Genomic DNA, 25519 nt, shown 5'->3' with positions numbered 1-25519 from the left:
TCCAATGGATATAGTGCTCTCCTGCATTGAACATTATTGAGATTCAGATTTATTGTTTCAATTTCACCACATGCTTTGATCTTTTCTTTGATTTACAGGTTAGCCACCTGTATAGCAATTATTCCATTATTCCAAAAATCTATAATGTATTCATTTCTGTTGACACAATTGTTCACTGGAATATTATTAATAAAATTGACAGCTTTTGAGCTCCCAAGAAGACTATGATCTTTGAGGTGCTTTTTGAATGGCAGTTTGTTTTCTTTGAGAATGTGATGGACATTTCAAAGATTTCTCAATGCTATTACATGACACATATGTTCTTCTAGGGATTAGGTGAGTAGATATGAGGTGATATGGGGTGCATGGGCGAAGTGGATTATGTTGGGGAATTTGGAATACGGTAGATATGTACTGTAGAGAACATGAAACAGGCAGTGACTGGATCAGGTATGGACAGGCAAGAGGGGGTAAGTGGGATGAATACTGTTTAAGGACTGAGGGCTAGGGTGCCTCATATTCGCGTACAGAACTGAGGCAATATCTCAGCAAACAGAGCCATCCTTCTAACCTGCTGGCTTTGGAATCGTCATGTCCATTTCGACCTCGGGTCTACATCAGGATACAGTGGTCCTGACTTCAGGCCACCCATGGCACCCTACCATGAAAACCCTGCCAGATTGCAATGTCAGAAAATTTCCCAAACTGTAATTCTCAGCTCAAAGTGGAAAATCTGATCCTTGATCTCCATTTAAAATCTCACGCAGAAAGTGGCACTTCTGGTAGTGTAGCCCTCTCCCAGTGCTGTACCAAAGTGTCAGCTTAGATTACAGATTCAAATCTTTAGATGGAGCTTGAACTCATAACTTTGTGTGTCAGGAGGAACAGCTCGACAACTGAATCAAGGAGCAAATGGACAAGATCTGCAGCCGTTGTGCAAAGAAAACGTGTAGTCTTGGATCCTGGACTCTAAAATCATATTATCATACTGGTCTACAGCACTGAAAAAGCCCCTTCTGTCTATCGAGTCTGGGCTGGTCAAAAACAACCACCTAACTATTCTAATCCGATTTCCCTGCACTTGCCTCATAGCCTCATGTGTCTTGGCATCACAAGTATAGATGCAAATACTTCTTAAATATTATGAGGGATTCTGCCTCTGCCACTCTTAGAGGCAGAGAATTTGAGATCCCCACAACCATCTGGAGGAAAAGTTTTCCTCACACCCTCTCTAAACCTCCTACCTCTTACCTTAAACATATGGCTCCAATTGTTGAACACTCCATCGAGGAGAAAATTTCCTTTCTGTCTACCATGTCTATGCACCTCATATTTTCATACATCTCAACCATGTACCTCCGCAGTCTCATGAGCTCCAAGGAGAAAAATCCCAGTCTATTCAATCTCTCTTCATAACTAAAACACTCCAGGCCAGTCAATATCCTGGTAAATCTCCTCTGCGCCGGTCTACTGCAGCCACATCCCTCCTATGATATATGTTGCAGAATTGCACAAAATACTCTAGCTATAGCCTAACTAATGTTTTATTGAGTTCCAGCGTAACTACCCTGTTCTAAAATCCTATGCCTCGGCCAATGAAGGAAGTATCCCACATGCCTTCTTAGCCACTTTATCTACCTGTCCTTCTACCTTAAGGGACAAGTGGACATGGATATCAAGCTCCCTCTGATCCTTGGTGCTTTCTAGGATCGGTCATTCATCATATATTCCCTTGCCTTGTTTGTTCTGTCCAAGTGCATCACCTCATATTTATCTGGATGGAATTCCATTTACCACTGATCACCCATCTGACCAGCCTGTCTATATCCTCCTGTAATCTAAGGCAATCCTCCTCACTATTTAGCACCTCACCAATTTTCATATGTGCTGCAAACTTACTGATCAACACTCCTACATTCAAGTATAAATTGTTTATATAAACCACAGACAGGAAGGGCTAAACAGTGTGCAACTACTACTCATACAAACCTTCCCCAACCATCGCACTCTGCTTCCTGCTACTCAGCTAATTCTGGATCCAATTAGCCAAACCTCCTTGGGTACCATGGGCTCTTACTTTTGCCATCAGTCTCCCATGCAGGACCTTCTTAAAAGTCTTGCTGAATTCTAAGTAGACTATATTGAATTCATTGCCCTCAGCTACACATGTGGTCACCTCTTCGAAAAATTCGATCAAGTTGGTCAGACTTGACCTCCCTTAGCAAAGCTATGCTGATTATTTTTGATTAATCCCTGAATATTATCATGGAAAAGTCAGTGCCAGTTTTTTTCAGGATCCAGGGACTGAAAAGGAGAGAAGATTACCATCCGTACAAGCAGGTGGTGGAAACTTTGAGTTATTGGAACTAACCCACAGATGGTTCAAGCATAGCATTCAACTTAATTGGGGACATAAAACCGCAAGTGCTGGATCAAGTACCCCTTAGAATAAGTAATTAACCAAACTTCCTATTTTCCTTCCTTTGGAAAGTGAGGGGAAGTTATCAAAAGCTATGATCCATCAAAAAATACAAGCAACAGAAATAAACAAGAATAAAGGTTCATTGACAGGAAAACAGATGGTATTCAGACTGCAGGCTAATTGGAAGTGCACTACTCCTGGGTCTAATTTTGGTAACTCAAGGGTTTGAATTTTGAGAACATTGCTAAATGAACACTTGTACAGTTTTAAGTGTTTTTGCACTGAAATTCATGACTGTTATTGATGAGAAAGAATTGCGCCTTCTACAGGGGATCCAGGGCCTGTGTGTGAATTCAATACACTTATGAACAGGAGACAAGGATTGTGATATCCAGTTTACCTATTGATTGAAATGCAGGCATTACAAGAACTTGGCTATTGAATGGTGGAGCAGACTCAAAGTAGGCTGAATGGCCTACTCCTGTTCCTGTTTTCCATGTTTCTATGTTGTCTGCTCATTTCAATGATTGTAGTGCGCATTCAGCACTGCTACTCTGCTAATTGTCTGGATATGACAATGTATATTGTGAATAGCTAGGACCTGGATGAGCCAAGCTCCAATGGCACCCAAGAAGCTCAACACCATTCAGGACAAAGCAGGGTGCTTCATTGTCACTTCAGGAAATGTCTTTAACTTTCACTCTCTACATCACTAATGCACAATGGCAGCCGTATGTACCATCGAAAAGATACACTGCATCAAGTCACAGAGTCTTCTATGACAGCACCTTTCAGACTTGCAATCTCCACCATCCAGAAGGACAGAGCAGTCGAATGGGGTCTGTTTAGTTATCGGACCATCCTGGTGCCTCAAATGTATGTAAGTATAGTTTGGTTCAAGTAAGAGATGCCTTTGGTTTATGTGGTTAGAATCAAACTCCATTGTTTGTGTTTCCTTGATATGTTACTGTATAGAACCATTTGTGACTAAATACATACATATATATATACACACACACTATATAGAAAGATTTTTTTATTAATAAAGTAAATTTTGAAATTTTAATAAAAGCAGATACTTGGTGACGCTAATACTTGCATGTTGTCCTCTAAACCACTCATTATCCTAATTTGGGACCATATCATTGTTCCTTCACTACAGTGGGGTCAAAATCCTGGAATTCTCTCCCTAACAGTATTGTATCTCTATACCAAATGGACTGCAGCAGTTCAGGAAGCCAGCTCATCACCACCTTAGAGGGCAGTTAGGGAAGGACAATATATACCATTCAGAATGCCTATAATCTGTGCATGAAAAAAGAGAAGTCACATCTCCTGCTTCTGAAACCAAATGAATGTAGGCACAACCTTTTCTCATATTAAGCCCTGCATCCCAAGAAAAATAGAGTAAGGCTCCTCTCAACTGTTTCAAATGCAAATTTTATAGTTTCTTAAATATGGAGAGAAAATTTGTGCATTGTACTCCACGTACCATCTCACCAAGGTTCTATACAGCTATAACACCACTTCCCTAACTTTAAACTTGACTCCACTTGCATTTAAAATCAATATTCCATTTTCCTTTCTAATCACTTGCTGTACCTGCATATTAACTTTTTGTACTTCCTGATCCCTCTGTAACTTACAGTTGTTATTTCTACCTATTTAAAGAATAATGCTGTTTTTCTATTCTTCCTGCCAAAGTGGCTAAGTTCTCGTTTTCCCATGTTTTACTCCATTGGCTAAATCTATGCCCACTCACTTAAAATGGTTACAAAGGGATAGGGATATTGTCTTCATATTTTGCTACCTATCCTCGTGTCATCAGTAAACTTAGCTGCCACGCAGCTACAAAAAATTGTTGCCTTCATCCAAGTCATTGCTGTAGACGTAAATAATGCCATGTGGCACTCCACAAGTTATTGCGTGCCAAACCAAAAATGATCAAGTTATCTCTACTCTCTGCTTCCAAATAACTAAATAATCCTCCACCCATACTAATAAATGTTGTTACCTACACCATGAGCAATTATTTTTCTAGTTTTCATGTGGCATCTTATCAAATGCCTTTTAGAAATCGAAGTTCCCAACATCTACAGGTTCAATTTGCCCATCTTGCTTGTTACTGTCTCAAAGAACTATAATAATTTGGCATTTAATAAATGGCTCTAATAAACTCCCATGCTATGTGACAATGATCAGAAAATCTCTTGAGTGGGAGCAAATTTACTCCTTGATAATAGTAAACACTAACAGCTATATTGTTATTTCCACTGCAAAGAAAGATCCCTCTCTGAAATTATTTCTAGTTCAATGTAGATGTCAGCAGGTAACAGTGAAAGTGATAATGAATTTTCAATAAGTTATCCATTTCTGTATTCTTTCTGACTCAGCATGTTTAATGTATCTAAAATAAGGACACAATGTTCACGCACAGCAGCACAACTAGTGTCTAATAGAGAAATATAGGTACATATTCAATCAAATATTTATGTTGCACTTTCCACCATTGTTTTCATTATGTCAATTTTCATTTCTCCACACACTATCTTGAAGTCAAACACATTTGTTTTTGGAAAACTAGTTACCCATTCAATAAGTACATCTTTACTCACTGTCCAAGACACACTGTTCCTTAACAAAATAGTGCATTCTGAAAATAATGAAGTAACTTGTGAAACATTGAAAACAAAGTATCAAAGCTAATGACAGTGTACGCATTTGAACCTTGCATCTATCCATAGTATATTTCTCATCCTTCCGAGCTTTGTTGGAAATGCAGACAGCAAGTCATAAGTTTCACATTTATTTTGAAATAGTGTAGGCAACAAAATCCCCTGAGCTTTGCAAATAATGCACTAAAATGTACTTTCTATGTAACTATGTTGAGAGATAGTAGTGCTTCTTTTGATCTCTGAAATAATTATTTTGGACATTTCTAATCCTACCAAACAACAGACGAACAAAAACACCCAGCACAATAATTCTGATATCAAGTGTACGATTAGCAATCAGAATCGAGTCGAAATAATTTTTCTAAGGTAAATGAAATTTTTAGCAAGAGCAAAACATTTGCAAATCACTCTCCCATGCCTGTGTGTTACACTTGATAAAATGGCACAATTGTTTTAAATGAAATGTTTAATAAGGAAGGTGAGCTATCAGTGCATATTTATGCATACTCCCATCACTAGTTTTAGAATGGAATAAACAGATCTTTCCTCTATACATGCTTATTAGCGTTTTGTCAATGCAAAAATCTAACCCACCTTTTTAAAACCCCATTGCACTTTACTGACCATTGCAAATTATTCTCCTGTTATGGTAAGCAGTCCATAGTATTCTTGGCTTCAAATAACTGTGCTACTTAATAGCTTAATTAAATGAGGTATTCAAACTATCCTCAGTATTTGCCTAAATCCTTTTCCAACACAATAGACAACGGAAAATATTCTATGGTCTCAATTTGGTTTGTGGAAGTCTGTATAGGACACAGACCTGAGATGTTCCATAAGATGGAAGACTTACTTCAGGGGGTTTACTCAGTCATCCTACAGCACATCCGATGGCTCAGCTCTTTGAAATACCACAGCTGCACTCCTTTTTCTGATACTGGTCCTTAAGTTAAGTCACAGCCACTTTAAGCTTATCTCTCCACCTTCTCACATGAATGGTAACATTACGCTGGCTTGGAATTATGCAAAGGTGAAGGTTAGACCAGCAATACATAAAACCACCCCTTGGACATGACAAGCAATGCCTCGGAATGACATGGGCTGTGATCGCTACAAAGCTGCAACATTTCAACTTCAGATTGCTGTTGATCTTTGTGCATTGTGGAATGATGCCTATATAATTGCTTCTAACCTTTATTTTTAATTGCACGTTGGTGAATCTTGCCCATCATCAACCCTAGATTTGATGCCGTTGGGAATTTCTGTTGGTTTACTTTCCTTAGATGATTCACTCTCACAGATTCTATTCATTTTTTAAAAGAATGCAATACCAGTACAAAAAAATGCATCAGAGATTAATTTAATTCCTATTTGGGCTTTTCAGAATAATATCAGAAATATTGTGTGCTGGGTAGACAAACAGGGGGCTGGAAGAACGCAGCAAGCCAGGCAGCATCTAGACGAAAGGAGCAGTCAACGTTTCGGTTATTACCCTTCTTCAGGATTGGATGTGGGGGTAGGGGGAGCTGCAGATAAAGAGGGGGTGGGTGAGTGGAATGGTGGTGATAGCTGGACACTGGTCGTAGGTATGACCTGGTTGATCAGTGGGATGAATCCGGTTGGTGGCTGGAAGGGAGGGTCAGTAGGCGGAATGGAAGGGAGGAGGAAGGGCTGGAGAGGGAGCCAGGGGAATGGGTGGGAAGGTTATTTGAAATTAGAGAACTCAATGTTGAGTGCTCTGGGCTGTAGGGTGCCCAGGTGGAAGATAAGGTGTTGTTCCTCAAATTTGCATTGGAGGAGATGCAGGTGAAGCTCTGTCTCACCTGGAAGGACTGTTTAGGGCCCTGGATGGAGGTGAGGGAGGTGGTGTGTGGGCAGGTGTTGCATCTTTTACTGATTACAGGGGAAGGTGAGTTGGAGTGGTTGGTAGGGAGCGTGGTCGTCTCTACTTTGGTGAGATCATTCCACCGAGCATCTTTGCCTGGCCCGTAATTGCCAACCTAACCTCCCAGTCACTGCACATTTCAACTCCTTTGCACCACCACCACCCACTCCCCCACCCCCCCCACTCCCCCTCCGACATGTCCGTCCTCGGCCTTCTCCGGTGTTACAGCAACTTAATGCAAATTTGAGGAACAACACCTTACCTTCTGCCTGGGCACCCTACAGCCCAGAGGACTCAACACTGAGTTCCCAAATTTCAAGTAACCTTCCCACCCATTCCCCAGATCCCTTTCCAGCTCCGCCTCTTCCCTTCCATTCCACCTACTGACCCTTCCTTCCAGCCACCAACTGGATTCATTCCTCCCATCAATCAACCAGGTCACACCTGCTGCTGTCTGCCTTTCACCACCCCTCAGCTACCCCCCCACCCTTCCCCTCTCTTTATCTGCAGCTCCCCCTACCCCTACATCCAGTCCTGAAGAAGGGTCATACCAGAAATGTTGACTGCTCCTTTTCTCCAGATGCTGCCTGGCATGCTGTGTTCTTCCAGCCTCCTGTTTGTCTACCTTGATGGCACCAAGCCATATCAGTTATATTTCGTTGCTACAACAGGTAGCGTATGTATACACACCGGGAACTGTCGAAACTCAGAATTTTTGCCCAGATTATTGTCAATGGACGAGAGTGAAAAGTGTTACGAATAGATCACGTCCAATCATGTGCTCCTTCTGGAGCTTTTGATCTGAATCGAAGTAAACAATGAGGGAAACATTGTAAGAGCCCTGTTTTCACGAAGGCAAGCTGTTTATGAACGATTTTCTGTGCCATGGTGATTTCAACGTGTCACCACCAGCACCCTTCAATTTACTAACAGTCAATGTCTCATTAACCTGAATGGCAAAACAATACAATAGAAACAAAAAGTGTAATATTATACCTGGCTTTTTTAACGTATTTTAACGACCGTGGCCACTTACCGACAAGCTAAACATAATGGCAGTTATTTAAGAACGAAATCCTTTAAGTCAAAAATTATGATTTATAGTCTCTGCACATTGTTAAAGAGCCCTGCATGATTAGGAAACCGTCATCAACAACAAGACCATTTTAATATTTACAGTACAGTATATTCAATCACTGGCCGGATCAAAATAGAAACAAAAGCTTTGCTTGAATAATCTATTGAGGTGGCGGATGTACAGTTCTAAACTCAGTAACCCCGCCGGATACTGGAGTTAAGGCTGGTATGAGCTCTAGCATCAGTAAAGTGCAGGACCTGTAGCTGCGATCTCCCACCGAGGAAGCAAGCTTCGGTGAGCGATGGAGAGGGGTCCCACACATGGGTCATGCACCTTTCAAAACTAAGTAAGAAGCAAATTGTAAAGTTGCACTAATGCGCTGGAATCAAACCAGTCCCCGCAAAGGAGGAAGTCCATCGCAATCACAGTGAATTAGGAAGCGCCAATTATATTATTGTAAAAGAATAATCTGCAAAGGCGTTGAAATTGCCATGCATTGGTTTAGATCCATTGTCTACGTGTAAAAATGTAATGGGCAGAGAACCCCCCCCCCCCCCCCCCCCCCGTCTTTAAGAAAAGCTAAATTTTGAATGTGGTTATGTAAAACACCTTACCATCTGGAAAGGGCAGTTGCAGCAACGAAATGAACTGGAGTTATTAAGTCGTCATAACATGGGAAAGAACTGAAACCAGAACTCAATGCTGTAAAGATTAAAAAAAACACTGTTGCTACGTGCCGTAGATATGTGCAGCATAACACAATGCACTTCCCCAAAACAAGTGGCTTTCTGAATTTCAATAACCTGCTTCCATCTGGCAATGACGTTTGGAGATCGAAACAAGAAACAAAAGGCACAATTTGGATGATTCAGTTTATATATAATGTGGTAACATCAGCAGGGACGCCGGTCACACTCAGAAACCATGACTGACCGTCTGGATAAAGGCAAGCCCCCTGCAACACCAGCCTGACCACGCCCGGCACTGGGGGCAGCGTAAACTCTTACCAGCAACTTTTGTCGCTCACATGTTCTCAGGATCTTCCATGGTGACCCTGTGAATATCTCACCAGCCACGCCCACACAGGAGTGCGTGGGTCCTTTGTTTCTGGTTATCAGTTTCTATGTGGGCATGTTACAAACTGGAAGGACAAGTTCCTGTAGTTGAAATGCAGGCTTATATTGAAGTTCCTGTACTGATCAGTACGCCGATAATAAATATTTTACTGCCCGACCTTTCTCAATGGAGGAAGCCGATTCAATAATGACATGCCAAGTAGAATTGGAGTATCATCTGAAAATATTGTTAGCCGTAGCGAAAAAACAGGGGAGGCGAATTTCTCTACCAGAGAGCCAGCGCAGATATGATGGCTCAAATGGTCTCCTCTGTGCTTTAACATTTCTTGTGATTCTCTAAAATTAATCAATAATCCCACAATTTCCAGAAATGAAATTACCGCTGTAATCAAATGGCAAACTGCATCCTTTTGTCTTACTGCAAACATTACATTTTAATGCTTTTTTCGAAGAAAAGAAAGGTTAAAATTCACCTGATATTAATGTTACCCATGATATTTCTGCTATCTCATGCAAACATACAAATAAGAGCAGAAATAGGCCCTTTGACCTCTCAAGCCTGCTCCACTATTCAATATGATCATGGCTAATCGATTTGTGTTTTGAATTCCACATTTCCATTGACATCACAAGTCCCATGCCTAACAGCAATCTATCTATTTCCACTTTAAAAATATTAAACGACCTCTGAGGTAGAGAGTTTCAAAGTCACATAACCCCCTGACAGAAAAAAACTGCTTTAATTCTGTCCTAAAATAATGATCCCTAATTTTTAAACAGTTCCCCATAGTTCTGGACTATCTACAGGAGGAAACATCCTTCCCACAATCACTTCTTCAAAACCATTCAGGATCTTGTACACTTTAATTAAGTCACCCAAAACTCTACCAACCCTACCAAATGTCAGTAGAAACAACTTTTCCTCATAAGTAAACCTCCGCCGATCTGCTTCCAAATTCCTTCCTTAAATAAGGAGATCAAAAGTGATTTGATTTGATTTATGATTGTTACATGTACTGAGATAAAAAGTATTGTTTTGCATGCCATCCAGGCATATCATATCTTACTTGAGACGTGATCTTACCAATGCCCTATATAACTAAGGCATATTATCCTTACTTTTATGTTCAATTCCTCTCATATATAGGATAGCATTCCATTAGCCTTCTTAACTACTTTGTCTCCCTGCATTCAAACATTTTGTGATTCAGCCACGAGAACACGTAGATCATGCTGCACCTTGGCATTCTGCAGGCCCTCTCCATTTAAATAAGAGATGACACAGTGTGGAGCTGGAGGAACACAACAGGCCAGGCAGCATCAGAGAAGCAGGAAAGCTTACAAATTAGGTTGGGACCCTTCTTCAGAAATGGGGGAGGGAGGAGGGGGCTCTGAAATAAATAGAGAGAAGGGGTGGGACTGGGCAAGGTAGGTAGGATGGTGATAAGTGAGTGCAGGTAGGAAGTGGTGGGGATTGGTCAGTGAGGTGGGAGGAGCGGATAGGTGGGAGGGAAGACGAACAGATCAAGGAGGCGGGGTTGAGAGGGACGGTTGGTCATGGGATGAGGCCAGGGGTGGGTAGATTTTGAAGCCTCATCCCATGACCAACCAACGCTCTGATCCCCGCCTCCTTGACCTGTCCGTCTTCTCTCCCACCTATCCATTCCTCCCACCTCACTGACTGATCCCCACCACTACCTACCTGCACTCACTTATCACCATCCTACCTACCTTCCCCAGTCCCACACCACCTCTCTATTTATTTCAGAGTCCCCTTCTCCCTCCCCCATTTCTGAAGAAGGGTCCCAACCTAATATGTCAGTTTTCCTGCTTCTCTGATGCTGCCTGGCCTGTTGTGTTCCTCCAGCTCCACACTGTGTCATCTCTGACTCCAGCATCAGCAGTTCTTACTATCTCTGTTTAAATAATACTTATTTTTATTCTTACCACTGAAGTGAACATATTAACATTTTCCCATATTCACCATCTGCCAGATTTTTGACCATCCATCCACCTATATCTGTCAACATTCCCCTTGAGTCCTCTTCACAACGTACTTTCTGATATGTCTTTGTATTATCTGTGCATTTGGTTACCATGTCTTTGCTCCCCTCACGTAAGTCACTGATATAAATTGTAATAAAGCTGAGGCCCAAAACAGACTCCTGCAGGATTCCACATCCTACCAATTGGTAAAAGACACAACCTATTGCCAGTCATTTGGGTGGAGGTAAAAAAGAGCAAGGAAAAAAACATATTGGTAGCAGAGATAGTAGGAACTGCAGATGCTGGAGAATCTGAGATAACAAGTTATAGAGCTGGATGAACACAGCAGGTCAAGCAGCATCAGAGGAGCAGGAAGGTTGACGTTTCGGGCCTAGACCCTTCTTCAGAAATGTTGGTAGCAGTAGTTTATCATCCCCTCAAAAAGGAACCACACAAGATGAAAAAGAATAAATCAACAAATAATAGGACTGTCTAAAAAGAATAGAGCAGTAGTTAAGGGTGCCTTTAATCTTCATATTGATTAGGTGAATCAAGTTGCAAAGGATTATCACAACAACAAATTCATAGAGTGCATTAGGGATGGTTTCCTAGAGCAATATGTCATGGAGCCAACCAGGGCCACATTATCCTGGATCTGGTAATGGGTAATGAGGCAGGTTTAATACATGTCCTCACAGGAAAAGAAAATAAGATGATAGAATTTGATATTCAGTTTGAGAGTGAGGTAGTTTTTTCACTTGATTTGATTTGACAGAAGAAGGTGGAAGACAGCATAATGGGGGTGGGAGGGGTCTTTGATTATATTGGCTGCCTTCCTGAGGCAGCTGGAAGTATAGATGGAGTCAAATTGATGGAAGGATGGTTTGCATGATGGACTGGGCTGTGTTCACGACTCTCTACAGTTTTTTGCGGTCTAGGGAAGAGCAGTTGCCAAACCAAGCTGTGATGCACCCAGATAGGATGCTTTCTATGATGCATCAATAAAAATTCTAAGAGTCAATGTGGACATGCCAAATTCCCTTAGCCTTCTGAGAAAGCAGAGGCATTGGTGTGCTTTCCTGACTATAGCATCAATGGAGATGGCCCAGGACAGATTGTTGGCGATATTTACTCTTTAAGTTGAGTTGGAAACAACTGTGTCTAACTTAAATAAAGGGAATTTTAATGAAATAAGGATAGAGTTAGCTTATGTGAACCAGGTTGGTAGGTTAGCAGGAAAGCCGGCAAGCAAGCAGTGGCAGACATTTAAGCAGGTAATTCATAACTCTTAGCAAAAATATATCCTAGCAACGAGGAAGGATTCTAAGAACGATCAATGGCTAACCAAGGAAATTACAGGGAATATAAACTTGAAAGAAAAATCATATAAAGAGGGAAAAGTCAGTGATAGCCCTGAAGACTGAGATAAATTCAGAAATAAGGACTAAAAAGATAAACGGGAGAGAAAATAAACTACAAGGGCATATGAGAGAGGAGCATAAAATCTGACAATAGGAACTTCTTTAAATAAACAGAAAGGAAAAGAGAGACCAAAGTGAACATAGGTTCCTTAATAAATGAATCTGGGGAGATGGTCATGGGAAACAAGGAAATGGCAGAGAAGTTAGACAGATATTTTGCATTATTCTTTACATTGGAATACTTTGAACATTTCATTAATCCTAAAGAATATCGGGGAGAAATTAGTACCACCACCATCACTAGAGAAGTAGTATTAAACAAACTAATGGGGCTAAAGGCAGGTAAGTCCCCTGGCCCTGATGGCTTGCATCCTAGCTACAGAGATAGTAGATGCATTGGTTGCAATTTTCTGAAAATCCTTGATTCTGCAGAAGTAATGGAAGACTGGAATATTGCCAATGTGACACTCCTATTTAAAAAGAGAGGAAGGAAAAAAGAGAGGAAGGAAAATAGTGCGTAACTATAGTCTGATTAACCTAACATCCATAGTTGGAAAATGTTGGAATTAATTATTAAGTGATAGCAGCACATTTGGAAAATCAGAATCTAATCAAGCAAAATCAGCACGGCTTCATGAAAGGGAAAGTTTGATTGGACTAACATTTTTTGAGGAAGTCTTAATCAGAATGGACAGAGGGCAATCAGTATAATGTGTTAAATTTGGATTTCCAGAAAGCATTCAACAAGATACTTCACAAAAGGTTAAGTCATTAGATAAGAGCCCTGCTGTTGAAGGTGGTATATTGGCATGGATAGAGAATTGGCTTATCATCAGGAAACAGTGAATGGGAATATGGAGTTCTTTTTCAGGTTGGCGACCTGTGACCAGCAGTGTTCCGCAGGGATTAATGCTGGGGCTGCAACTGTTTTCAATATGTATTAATGACTTGGAGAAAGGAAGTGAATGTACTGTAGCCAAATTTACAGAAGATACAAATATAGGTGGAAAGGCAAATTGTGAGAGGGATACAAACAGTTTAAAGAGAAATATTGATAGGTTAGTAAGTGGGCAAAAATTTGGCAAATGGAATATGATGTGGGAAAATGTGAAGTTTGTCATTTTGCAAGGCTGAATAAAAGAACAAAGTATTATTTAAATGGAGAAAAGCTGCAAAATGCTACATCACAAAGGGACTGGGGGGTACTTGTGCACGAAACACAGAGAGCTAGTACACAACTGCAGTAGGCAATCAGGAAAGCTAATGGAATGTTGGCTCTTATTCCAAGTGGGTTGGAGTATAAGAGCAGGGAAAGCTTGCTGCAACTGTCCAAGGTGCTGGTAAGGCCACATCTGGAGAACTATGAACAGTTTTGGTCCCCTCATTTAAGGAAAGATATTATTTCATTGGAAGCAGTTCAAAGAAGTTTCACTAGACTGATCACTAGTGTGAAGAGATAGTCTTATGAGCATAGATTAAACAGGTTGGGACTCCACTCATTGGAGTTGAGAAGAGTTGGAGGTGATCTTATTGAAACATACAGGAAACATACAGGGCCTGACAGGGTAAATGCTGGGAGGATGTTAGTCTAGGACCGGAGGGCATATTATCATAATTAAGGGATGCCAATTTAAGATTCAGATGTGGAGGAATTTCTTCCCTCAGAGGATTATGAGTCTTTTGAACTCCTTGCCACTGAGCGTTACGGGGGCAGAGTCCTTATGTATATTTAAGGCCGAGACAGATAGGTTCTTGAACAGTAGGGGAATCAAGGTTTAAGGGCAAAAGGCAGGATATTGGCTTGAGGAATATTGGATTAGTCATGATCCTGTTGAATTGCAGAGCAGGCTCGAGTGGACGAATAGTCTACTCACGTTGCTATTTCTCGCTATTCTTATTCAGGAGTCATTTGACAACAGTAGAGTTAGCACAGTATTGAGAGTAATCTCTTGTAGCACAAGAGTCAATGACAGCCAGGAGCTGTGTGACAATGAATGCTGATTTGGTGAAAACAATGCAGTTTTCGAACCACCAACCTTTTAATTAATAGTTGAATGATGCTGACCCCAACTGTACATAGAGACAGAAGGAGAATTGAAATCCCACTAATTGATGGGATTAAACCCATGTCCCCCAGAGAATCAGAATTTGAGATGACTGGCCCAATAATATTATTGCTATCCCACTCTTTGTCTGACAAATGATTGCCTTATCTTCTCCCTAGCTCATTTTGCTAGTTATTTTAAAATCCATGTCCTCTCATTACCAATCCTGCTAAGCAGTTTCTTCTCACTTAGTCCAGATATTTCCTCATCAAGTCATTCAGAGATATTATTACACAGCCAGGAGCTATCGTTAGTAAGTTTGCAGATGACACCAAGATTGGAGGTGTAGTGGACAGTGAAGAAGGTTACCTCAGAGTACAATGGGATCTTGATCAGATAGGCTGATGAGCCCAGGATTGGCAAATGGAGTATAAATGTGAGGTGCTGCATTTTGGAAAGGAAAATCAGGGCAGGACTTATACACTTAATGGTAAGGTCCTAGGGAGTGTTGCTAAACAGAGACCTTGGAGTGCAGATTCTTAGTTCCTTGAAAGTGGAGTCGCAGGTAGATAAGATAGTGAAGAAGGCATTTGGTATGCTTGTCTTTATTGGTCTGTGAATTGAGTATAGGAGTTAGGAGGCCATGTTGCAGCTGTGCAGGACATTGGTTAGGCCACTATTGGAATACTGCGTGCAATTCTGGTCTCCCTGCTTTAGGAAGGATGTTGTGAAGCTTGAAAGGGTTCAGAAAAGATTAACAAGGATGTTGCAGGGTTGGAGGGTTTAAGCTATAGGGAGAGGCTGAATAGACTGGGGCTATTTTCCCTGTAGTGTCAGAGGCTGAAGGGTAACGTTATAGAGGTTTATAAAATCACGATGGGCATGGATAGGGTAAATAGACAAGGTCTTTTCCCCTGGGTGGCGGAGTCCAAAACTAGAGGACATAGGTTTAAGGTGAGAGGGGAAAGATATAAGAGGGATCTAAGGGGCAACATTTTCACGCAGAGGGTGGTGTGTGTATGGTATGTGCTGCCAGAGGAAGTGGTGGAGGCTGGTACCATTACAACAATTAAAAAGCATCTGGATGGGTATATGAATAGGAAGGGTTTAGAGCGATATGGGCCAAATGCTGGCAAATGGGACTAGATTTATTTAGGATATCTGGTCGGCACGGACGAGTTGGACCGAAGGGCCTGTTTTTGTCCTGTCCATCGCTATGACTGTATGGCTGTGGAGCAGATGAGGTTTGAACTATCACTACACCACAAGACCTCGCGGCCGAATTTCTTTTTCTTCTGCTTTTTCTTTTTTTTTCCCTTTTTTTATATACAGCAGTACTCTGACACACAACTGAACGTTCTTTTCTATTAACTACCACCAATAAATCACCGTGTTCTCCAATTCATTAATTTACATGCAAAACGCATTCAGGACAATGCAGACTATCAAAGATGAGGAAGGGGGAGGGAAAGGCGAGTGGCTAAATTAAAATGTAGGTGGAAGGAAAGATAAAGCACTCTATTGCCTGCAGTGCACACGTGTCCATTGGCAGTGAGAGCATTGGTGAACACCATTTGCACTGTCTCCAAGGACACCCGGACACAAACATAGCTGTGGAAAAGGAGCAGACAATCGGCAGAAATGAATTCCCCCACAGCCCGCTGCCTGGACCTGTTAATAGCCAACTTAGCTACGCCCAGGAGCAAACCCATAAGGAGGTCCTTCAACTTGCCTGCATCTAGCTGCACCTTTGGATGACCAAAGATCAGGACCGTGGGGCTGAAGTGCAACCGGAAGCACAGCAAAAGATTTTTCAAGTAACTTAAAATGGGGATGCAATTTCCCACAACCAATATATACATGGCCCATGGACTCCACAGCGTCACAAAATAAACAGTTCGGCTGGGAATCCTGTGAATCACTGCAATCTCTGGTTATGTGGAATTGCTGTGTGCAACACCCTCCATCCCAGGACTCCGGTGGGAAATGGGAGGTCTCTGGCTTAGAGACCCCACCACTCAGACCCCCTGCTGCCCAGCATTAAAAAGCATGCCAAGGTGAGTCCAGGCAGCAGATGAAGGGGTAGAAGTGGATGGTGTGCAGCAGCAGCCCATACAAAAAGCATAGGCATTCCCATGAGAGATAGTAGGAACTGCAGATGCTGGAGAATCCGAGACAACAAGGTGCAGGGCTGGATGAACACAGCAGGCCAAGCAGCATCATAGGAGCAGAGAGGCTGACGTTTCGGGCCTAGACCCTTCATCAGAAAAGGGGGAGGGGAAGGGGGTTTTGAAATAAATAGGGAGAGAGTGGGAGGCGGATGCAGGAACAGCAACTCATATTCCACTTGGGAACCCTGCAGCCCAATGGTATCAATGTGGATTTCACAAGTTTCAAAATCTCCCCTCCCCCCACCGCATCCCAAAACCAGTCCAACTCGTCCCTGCCTCCCTAACCTGTTCTTCCTCCCACCTATCCCCTCCTCCCACTTCAAGCCGCACCTCCATCTCCTACCGACCAACCTCATCCCGCCCCCTTGACCTGTCCGTCCTCCCTGGACTGACCTATCCCCTTCCTAACTCCCTACCTACACTCACCTTTCCTGGCCCCATTCCCGCCTCTTCGACCTGTTTGTTTCCTCTCCACCTATCCTCTCCTCTATCCCTCTTCTATCCGCCTCCCACTCTCTCCCTAGGCATTCCCATGAGGTGGCTCAGGCTGTAGGTTGCAGGCTCCTGAGGGAGATTCAGGAATCTAGACCCGAATAGGCATATGCACAGACAGGATCCCACTGCACACCTGAGCATCCTCTAACTGGTACCCCGAGCGTTTTCAAACAACTGATAGCATCGGCCATGAGCTGGACGTCTACAGCCACCTGTTTCCCAATTACTGTGGCAGTATCCAGCCCAGACCTCTGCCACCCAGCATGTCCCTGAGGCTGGTCACCTTTGCAGCCAGAGTCCTCTCCACTGCCAACCACTCAAATCAGCGATAACGGAGGTGTGGATTCCTGAGCAGCATTTCGCTAAAGGATAACCACAGCTCCTGGCCTTGGGAAGACCCAAGGTGAAGTACCTATGTTTCAGTCAACGATCAGCTCCTGGTAAAAGACAGGAAGCGTCCTGAGACAAATAATTGCCTTATCTCCTGCCAGGTTTGTTTTGCTAGTCATTTTGTAATTAATGCCCTCTCATTACCAATCCTGCTAAGCAGTTTCTTCTCACTTAATCTAAATATTTTCTAAACAGCTTGTTCAGTAATGTTATTACACACCTCTGGAGCAGACTTGAACCCAGGCCTCCTGGCTCAGAGGTAGGGACATTACCACTGCACAACAAGAGCCCTCAGGCCAATTTACCAGGATGCAAACTACACTTTCCAGGTGACACAGTTGGTTGAAAGCCACTCCTGACTTATATTGCCTGAAGTCTAACTGTATGGTTGGAATCTTAAAAGTCCCTGAATGACCTGGGCTGTGATGAGAAATGTGAAAGAATCATGCAGATAAGTCCAGTGAGGCCTGTCTCGATGTTGTAGGCCACACGCTGCATCTGTGACTAAGGTCCCAGCGTAGAAGCGAGGTTCTCGCCATGGAGCAGTGAGTTGCTCATGAAGAGGGATTAATGATTATTAACCACCTTATTATCCACGTGCAAACCTCGCCCACGGACATTGTCATCCGATATTTGTCAACATCTGAAGATGCCTATGGCACGTCTCCGATTCACTTGCAGTAGGTTTAGGAAGTATACACCTGCATTGCAGGTGCACTGGCATTTAGCACTGAAAAGCTGATGCAAGAACACATTATGTGTGGTCTGGGCTCCCAGCTCACAGACTGGATCTAGGGTGTATCTTAGGGGTGCTTGCTGGCTCTCGTCACACTCACTCACTTAGCGTCCATCTGCATGAATGTAGCTTCTATGCCTTGCCATGCTGTGACTGGTAGCACACTGCCACTTCAGGCAGATCCTAAAGGCTTTCAGCACGGCCATACTGACATGCTCTTTCATGTAGACACACAGACAGGCTGCTTGATAGGAGTTATCTGTCCATTGTGTTCTGTGGTGTAGATTATCGCCTTGCTGTACAGCACACCAAGATGTCAATCTGAAACCCGCAGCATATGTCAGCTCCCTGTGTGGCAAATACATTGGACATTTATCAACTAAATGACTTTTCTGAAAGTGGCAGGGGGCTAGTCCTCGGTACAGACAAGGGAGTTGGGGGGGGGTAGAGTGCTGTCCTTCAGGGGCCCTGGTACCATCAATCAAGGGCACATTCTGTTCACAGCCCAGGGACTTAGCCATGGTCAGTTGTATGCTCAGACTGGTCTCGGTTGGGGATATATCTGAGCACAGTCCAGGGAGTAGGTGATGGTTAGTCCTGTCAGGGATCACAAGTAGTCATGGCAATCACATAACTCCGACTGGGAGCTGCAAAGGTAGTGGTCAAGGCTCTGGTCAGCCGTGTCTAGGCGCTGTTCATTGAACTCAGTCAGGGGTCTGGGGTAAATACACTCTTGGGAATCTATGTGTTGATTACTAATGAGAGTACAGGGAGGGTGGGTATGAAAGAGAAAGGGAGTTCTCATTGCAAAAAGGAGGTGGGATAGGCCAGGCTTAGTAGGAAAATCAGAGGCATGTGTTAAAGTAGTGACAATGAAGGTAATGGGATAAATTCAAGGCTTAGGTGGGGTATACAGTATAGCTTCAGAGTGCGGTGTTTCATCACTTTCTGTGACTTATTCAGATTCTTTCAGTGTGAATTCAATGACAGTTAACCTTTAGGAATGCACCTGAATAGATTAGTTTACCATGCAGTCAAATTACTGTCTTTCCATCACTTTCTATAACAATACTCAGATCTTTTCATTCTTTATGCTCTTCTCTATTGTAATATATCATTTCCCCTTATGATGAGGTCTTCTGGTTTGTCAATAGTCAGGGAAAGGAGGGAGTAACTGAGAGCAAGTCAGGTAAGGGGACCCAGTGGGCAAGAAATGGGAACATTTGTCTTTATAATTTGCAAAAGTTTGAGGCTCCTTCTTGTTTGGATGAGAATGAAGACTGCAAGGGGGAATAACAAACTGACCATTGCAATGTGGTACAGGAAGCCATTCATGTAGGGAACGCAAGAGGAATTGAATGATAGTAGGGGATAGTATAGTGAGGGAGATAGACACCGTTCTGTGCAGCCAAGAGCATAAGTCAGAAAGCTACCTTGCTTCTTTGTAGGTTACATGGAACAATCCCTCTTCCGTAGCTATACTGGCCCTAAACCCCACCTCTTCCTCCGTTACATTGATGACTGTATCGGCGCTGCCTCGTGCTCCCATAAGGAGCTTGAACAGTTCATCCACTTCACCAACACCTTCCACCCCAACCTTAATTTCACCTGGACCATCTCTAATACCTCTCTCTCCTTCCTGGACCTCTCTGTTTCCATCTCTGGCAACCACCTAGAAACCGATATTCATTTCAAGCCCACCGACTCCCACAGCTACCTAGAATACACCGCCTCCCACCCACCTTCCTGCAAAAATGCCATCCCCTATTCCCAATTCCTTCGCTTCCACCGCATCTGCTCCCAGGATGAGGCATTCCACTCCTGTACATCTCAGATGTCCTCGTTTTTCAAGGACCGCAACATCCCCCCCCTCGGTGGTCGAGAACGCCCTCAACCTTGTCTCCCGCATTTCCCGCAACTCATCCCTCACACCCCCTCCCCGCAATAACAACCAAAACAGAATCCCCCTCATCCTCACGTACCACCCCACCAACCTCCGGATCCAATGCATCATCCTCCGACACTACCGCCATCTGCAATCCGACCCCACCACCAAAGACACTTCTCCCTCCCCACCCTTATCTGCTTTCCAGTGGGACCACTCTCTCTGTGACTCCCTTGTCCGCTCCACACTCCCCTCCAGCCCCACCACACCCGGCACTTTTCCCTGCAACCGCAGGAAGTGCTACACCTGCTCCTACACCTCCCCCCTCACCCCCATCCCAGGCCCAAGAAGACTTTCCACATCAAGCAGATGTTCATTAGATCTGCTAATGTGGTATACTGCATCCGCTGTTCCCGTTGTGGCCTCCTCTACATTGGGGAAACCAAGCAGAGGCTTGGGGACCGCTTTGCAGAACACCTACGCTCGGTTCGCAATAAACAACTGCACCTCCCAGTCGCGAACCATTTCAACTCCCCCTCCCATTCCTCAGACGACATGTCCATCCTGGGCCTCCTGCAGTGCCACAACGATGCCACCCGAAGGTTGCAGGAACAGCAACTCATATTCCGCTTGGGAACCCTGCAGCCCAATGGTATCAATGTGGACTTCACAAGCTTCAAAATCTCCCCTCCCCCTACCGCATCACAAAACCAGCCCAGCTCATCCCCGCCTCCCTAACCTGTCCTTCCTCCCACCTATCCCCTCCTCCCACCTGAGGCCCCACCCCCATCTCCTACCTACTAACCTCATCCCGCCCCCTTGACCTGTCCGTCCTCCCTGGACTGACCTATCTCCTCCCTAACTCCCCACCTACACTCACCTTTACTGGCTCCATCCCCGCCTCTTTGACCTGTCTGTCTCCTCTCCACCTATCTTCTCCTCTATCCATCTTCTATCTGCCTCCCCCTCTCTCCCTATTTATTTCAGAACCCCCTTCGCCTCCCCCATTTCTGAAGAAGGGTCTAGGCCCGCAACATCAGCCTTCCTGCTCCTCTGATACTGCTTGGCCTGCTGTGTTCATCCAGCTCTACACCTTGTTATCTTGTTTATTTGGTGTTTGGGTTTGAGGCATCTGCTCAGGGTTGGACAGACTGGCTCCAGTTCTTATAGTCCATGTAAGTACCAATGACATAGGCATAATAAGGATAGACATTCTGTTCAGACAGTATGCACGGGTAGGCAAATTGGACAGCAGAATCTCAAGGATAAGAACCTCTTGATTTTTACCTGAGCCATGTGTCATTTAGTTGAGGGCGCATAAAATGTGAGAGAAGTGGATTCTGGTTGAGCAGTCCTGCCATATTCAGTCATGAATGATGTTGGTCAATTAAACAACTCACTGGAGGAAGAGGATCCATAATTATTCCCGTCCTCTACCACACTCCTAGCCAAGCTGTTCCAGTACTGCTGCAACACTGGCACCTACCCAGCAAAGTGGAATATTACCGATGTATGTCCTGTCCACAGAAAGCAAGACAAATCCAATACTGTCTTGGTAGCACCTGCTCAGCAATAACCTGCTCACTGAAGCTGATTTTGAGTTCAGCCTGAGCTCAGTCGAATTGGGGGGGAATCTATTGGTTGGTGACATAATTGGCACAAAAGAAGATCGATGTAGTTATTGGAGTGCAATCATCTTACTCCTAGAGAATTTTCTTCAGGAATTCTTCAGGGTAGTGTCTGGGTATCATCAATGTCTTTGCCTCCATCATAAGGTCAGAAGCACTGATGATTGCACAATGTTTAGCACCATTCATAACTCCTCAGATCCCAAAGCAGCTTGCGTTCATATCCAACAGGACCAGGGCAACAGTCAGACAAGTAGTAAGTAATATTCATGCGACGCAAGTGCCAGTCAATGAGCATCTCAAACAAGAGAGAATCTAACCATCACTCCTTAAGGTTCAATAACATTACCTTCACTGAATCTCCCACTATCAATTTCCAGGGGGTAACTATTGACCAGAAGTTGAACTCAACCAATCATATAAATACTGTTGCTACTGGAGCAAGTTAAAGGAATTCTCTAGCAACTATATCACCTTATATCTGCCCCACACTTAGAATGAAAGCCCATTGCTGAATTTAACCTTAAGCTATGGACAGCACAGCCTTGTTATCATTGAGTAGCTCTAGCAGGGGTTTGTGGTCTGTTACTATTACAGATTACACTCATTGAAGGCGATATGGTGGCTCAGTGATTAGCACTGTTGCCTCACAGGCCAGGGACCTGGTTTCGATTCCACCCTTGGGAGACTGTCTGTGTGGAGTTTGCACGTTCTCCCCACGTCTGCGTGGCTTTCCTCCAGGTGCTCCATTTTCCTCCCACAGTCCAAAGATGTGCAGGCTAGGTGGATTGGCCATGTGAAATTGCCCATACTGTCCAGGGATGTGTAGATTACATGCATTACAGGAGGATGGGTCTGGTTGGGATGCTCTGTGGATTGGTGTGGACTTGTTGGGCCGAAGGGCCTGTTTCCACACTGTAGGGATTCTATGAACATAAAGGTATTGCTGAAACTTTCTAACATAGATGACCACCAAACCTTTGTTTTTTATCTGGGAGTATTTGCGCTCTGCATCAGCCAATGTCTAGCAAACATATGGTATTGGGTGTATTTCGCCATTGGGCCATCTGTGAGCCAACGCTACCCTGATACCATATGGGGTGGTATTGCATGTCAGCAGCACATCTTGCTTAGGATCATCATGTGCCAACACCTTAGATGATGATCACTGCTTCTTCACTTTCCTAAAGGGTACATCTTGGTTACAAGACCATTTCCAAGGCTAAGCCTTTTTACAATAGCAGATGTCAGAGTGCCAGGATGGAGGCCAGGTTACGTATGAACTTTCCGTAATAATTCACCAGCCCAAGGGAAAACCTATGCTCCAGTATAGATGTGGGAGCTGGGACACCTATGATCGCCATCACTTTATCTTCCAACGGTATAATCCGGTCTTATCGACTCTGTAGCCCAATTAGGTCACTTGGGGCAAATGGAGCACACCTTTTTTTCCCTTCTAAGGCATATGCCCGCCTTGGAAAAATGTCCAAGGGCTGTGTCTAAGTTCTCTAAGTGCTCTTTGTTGTCTTTCCTGTTATTAGCATGTCATCCAGATAAATGGTGACCTGGGGTAGATCTTGTAAAATGTTCTCCATCGCCCGCTGAAAAACAGCACAGGCTGACAATACCCTAAATGGCAGTCTCGTATATTGGTAGAAACCCTTATGGGTATTAATTGGAGCATATTTCTGGGAATCCTCATTTAGCTGCAGTTGCAGGTTAGCATAGCTCATGTCCAGCTTCGTGAAGGACAACCCCGATGCGTCAGCTTTGTATATAAGTCCTCTATGTGAGGGATTGGGCATTTACCCAACCGTGAAAAGCTGTTTACTGTTTAAAATCCCCACAAAGATGAACCAACCAATCAGGCTTCACAATGAATGTGACTGGTGCTGCCCATTCTGCAAACTGGACTGGTTTGATGATTGCTTCGCTTTCCAGCTTTCTGATTTCTGCCTCTATTTCTGCCCGTAAGGCAAATGATACTGGGTGGGCCTTGCAGAATCGTGGAAGTTCTTCCTGATCAACAAGCATGGTGGCCTTGGCTCCTTTGATAGTCCCTAGAACTTCCTGGGTATTTAGTTAGGACTTCACTCAGGCAGCCATTTTCTAATCAAAAAATGTTGAGCCAATCAGGGTGAATCTTTCTTAACCAATTTCACACCATTAGGCTTGGGCCTGAGCCATTTACTACAATCAGTGGTACAACCTGCTGCTTCTTGTATGAGACCAGAACTCAAGTTGTATCCCTAATCTGTAAATGATCCCTAGTATAGGTTCTCAGTCTAGCCAAGGTCTAGCACAAAATCAAGGGATGGAGTCCAGACCGAATTTTGTTAAAGATTGGTTCGCAGTCGCTGATACAGCCGTGCCAGTATCAACCTCCATTAGAACTGGGTGACCATTTAACCAGACATTTATTTTGATTGGTTCTGATTTGGATGTTGCTCAGCAATTTAACTGTTTCAAGCCAGATATAGGTGGACTTTTCAGGGTGTGCACTCTTCTGGATACCGGCCTATGAGTTCTCTTTCTCAACTCAGGCCTAGTGGGATTTTTTGCTGTCTTGAGTCCACATACTGGCAGCAACTACAATGGCTTGCCAGCCCAGATCCTGAAGAAAATGTAAATTGTTTGGCTAAGGCTTGACTTTGTTTTGGGGCTTTGCTGTGGGCTGACTGAGCCTCCCTCTGTTCAGGATATATCCTGAGTGAGACCATGCAATTGCCTTCACTCAAGAGGTGTCCCCCAAGTTCAGTTGGACTAGTGATGGTATCCACATCCATTGGCCTACCCCCTAACTCATATTCTCCGCTTGCTGTATTCTCTAAAGAGAAAGCCAGTTGAAGTGCCTGTTTGAAGTCCAGTTGAGCTTCAGCTGGCAGGCACTTTTGCATAGTTACATCATTAATCCAACTCTCATCACCACTGAAATAACTCCTCAGAGGCTGGTATCCGATTACCAAATCACTCTTTATTTACACATGCATAGTTCCTGACACTGGTCTGGCTTCCTCAGAGTTAGCTGTCAGAGTGACGAGAACCTCTGACATTCCTGTTCATCATTCCTGTTTTGGGTGGCACGCTGGCTCAGTGGTCAGCACTGCTGCTCCACAGTGCCAGGGACCTGGGTTCAATTCCACCTTTGGGAGACTGTGTGGAGTTTGCACATTCTCCCCATGTCTGTGTGGGTTTCCTCCTACAGTCCAAAGATGTGCAGTTTAGGTGGATTGGCCATGCTAAATTGCCCATAGTGCCCAAGGATGTGTAGATTAGGTGGGTTATAGGGGGATAGGTCTGGGTGGGATGCTCTGAGGGTCAATGTGGACTTGTTGGGCTGAAGGTTCACCAGATATCAGAGAAGGCAAATGGAATGTTGGCCTTTATTTCAAAGGGAATGGCCTATAAAAATAGGGAAATCTTGCTAAAAATATTCAGGTACTAGTCAGACAACAGCTGGAATACTGCAAATCATTTTGGGCTCCTTACTTGTTGGAAGATATATTGGCATTGAAGGCAGTCCAAAGAAAATTCATCAGGTTGATTCTAGGTATGGAGGGATTTTATCATGAGGAGAGGTTGAGTAGATTGGGAACAAAAACAGAAGTTGCTGGAAAAGCTCAACA

Source organism: Rhincodon typus, chromosome 1 (genome assembly GCF_021869965.1).
Source record: "Rhincodon typus isolate 14 chromosome 1, sRhiTyp1.1, whole genome shotgun sequence".
In the NCBI taxonomy this organism is placed as follows: Eukaryota; Metazoa; Chordata; class Chondrichthyes; order Orectolobiformes; family Rhincodontidae; genus Rhincodon; species Rhincodon typus.
This window is presented reverse-complemented; position numbering follows the sequence as displayed.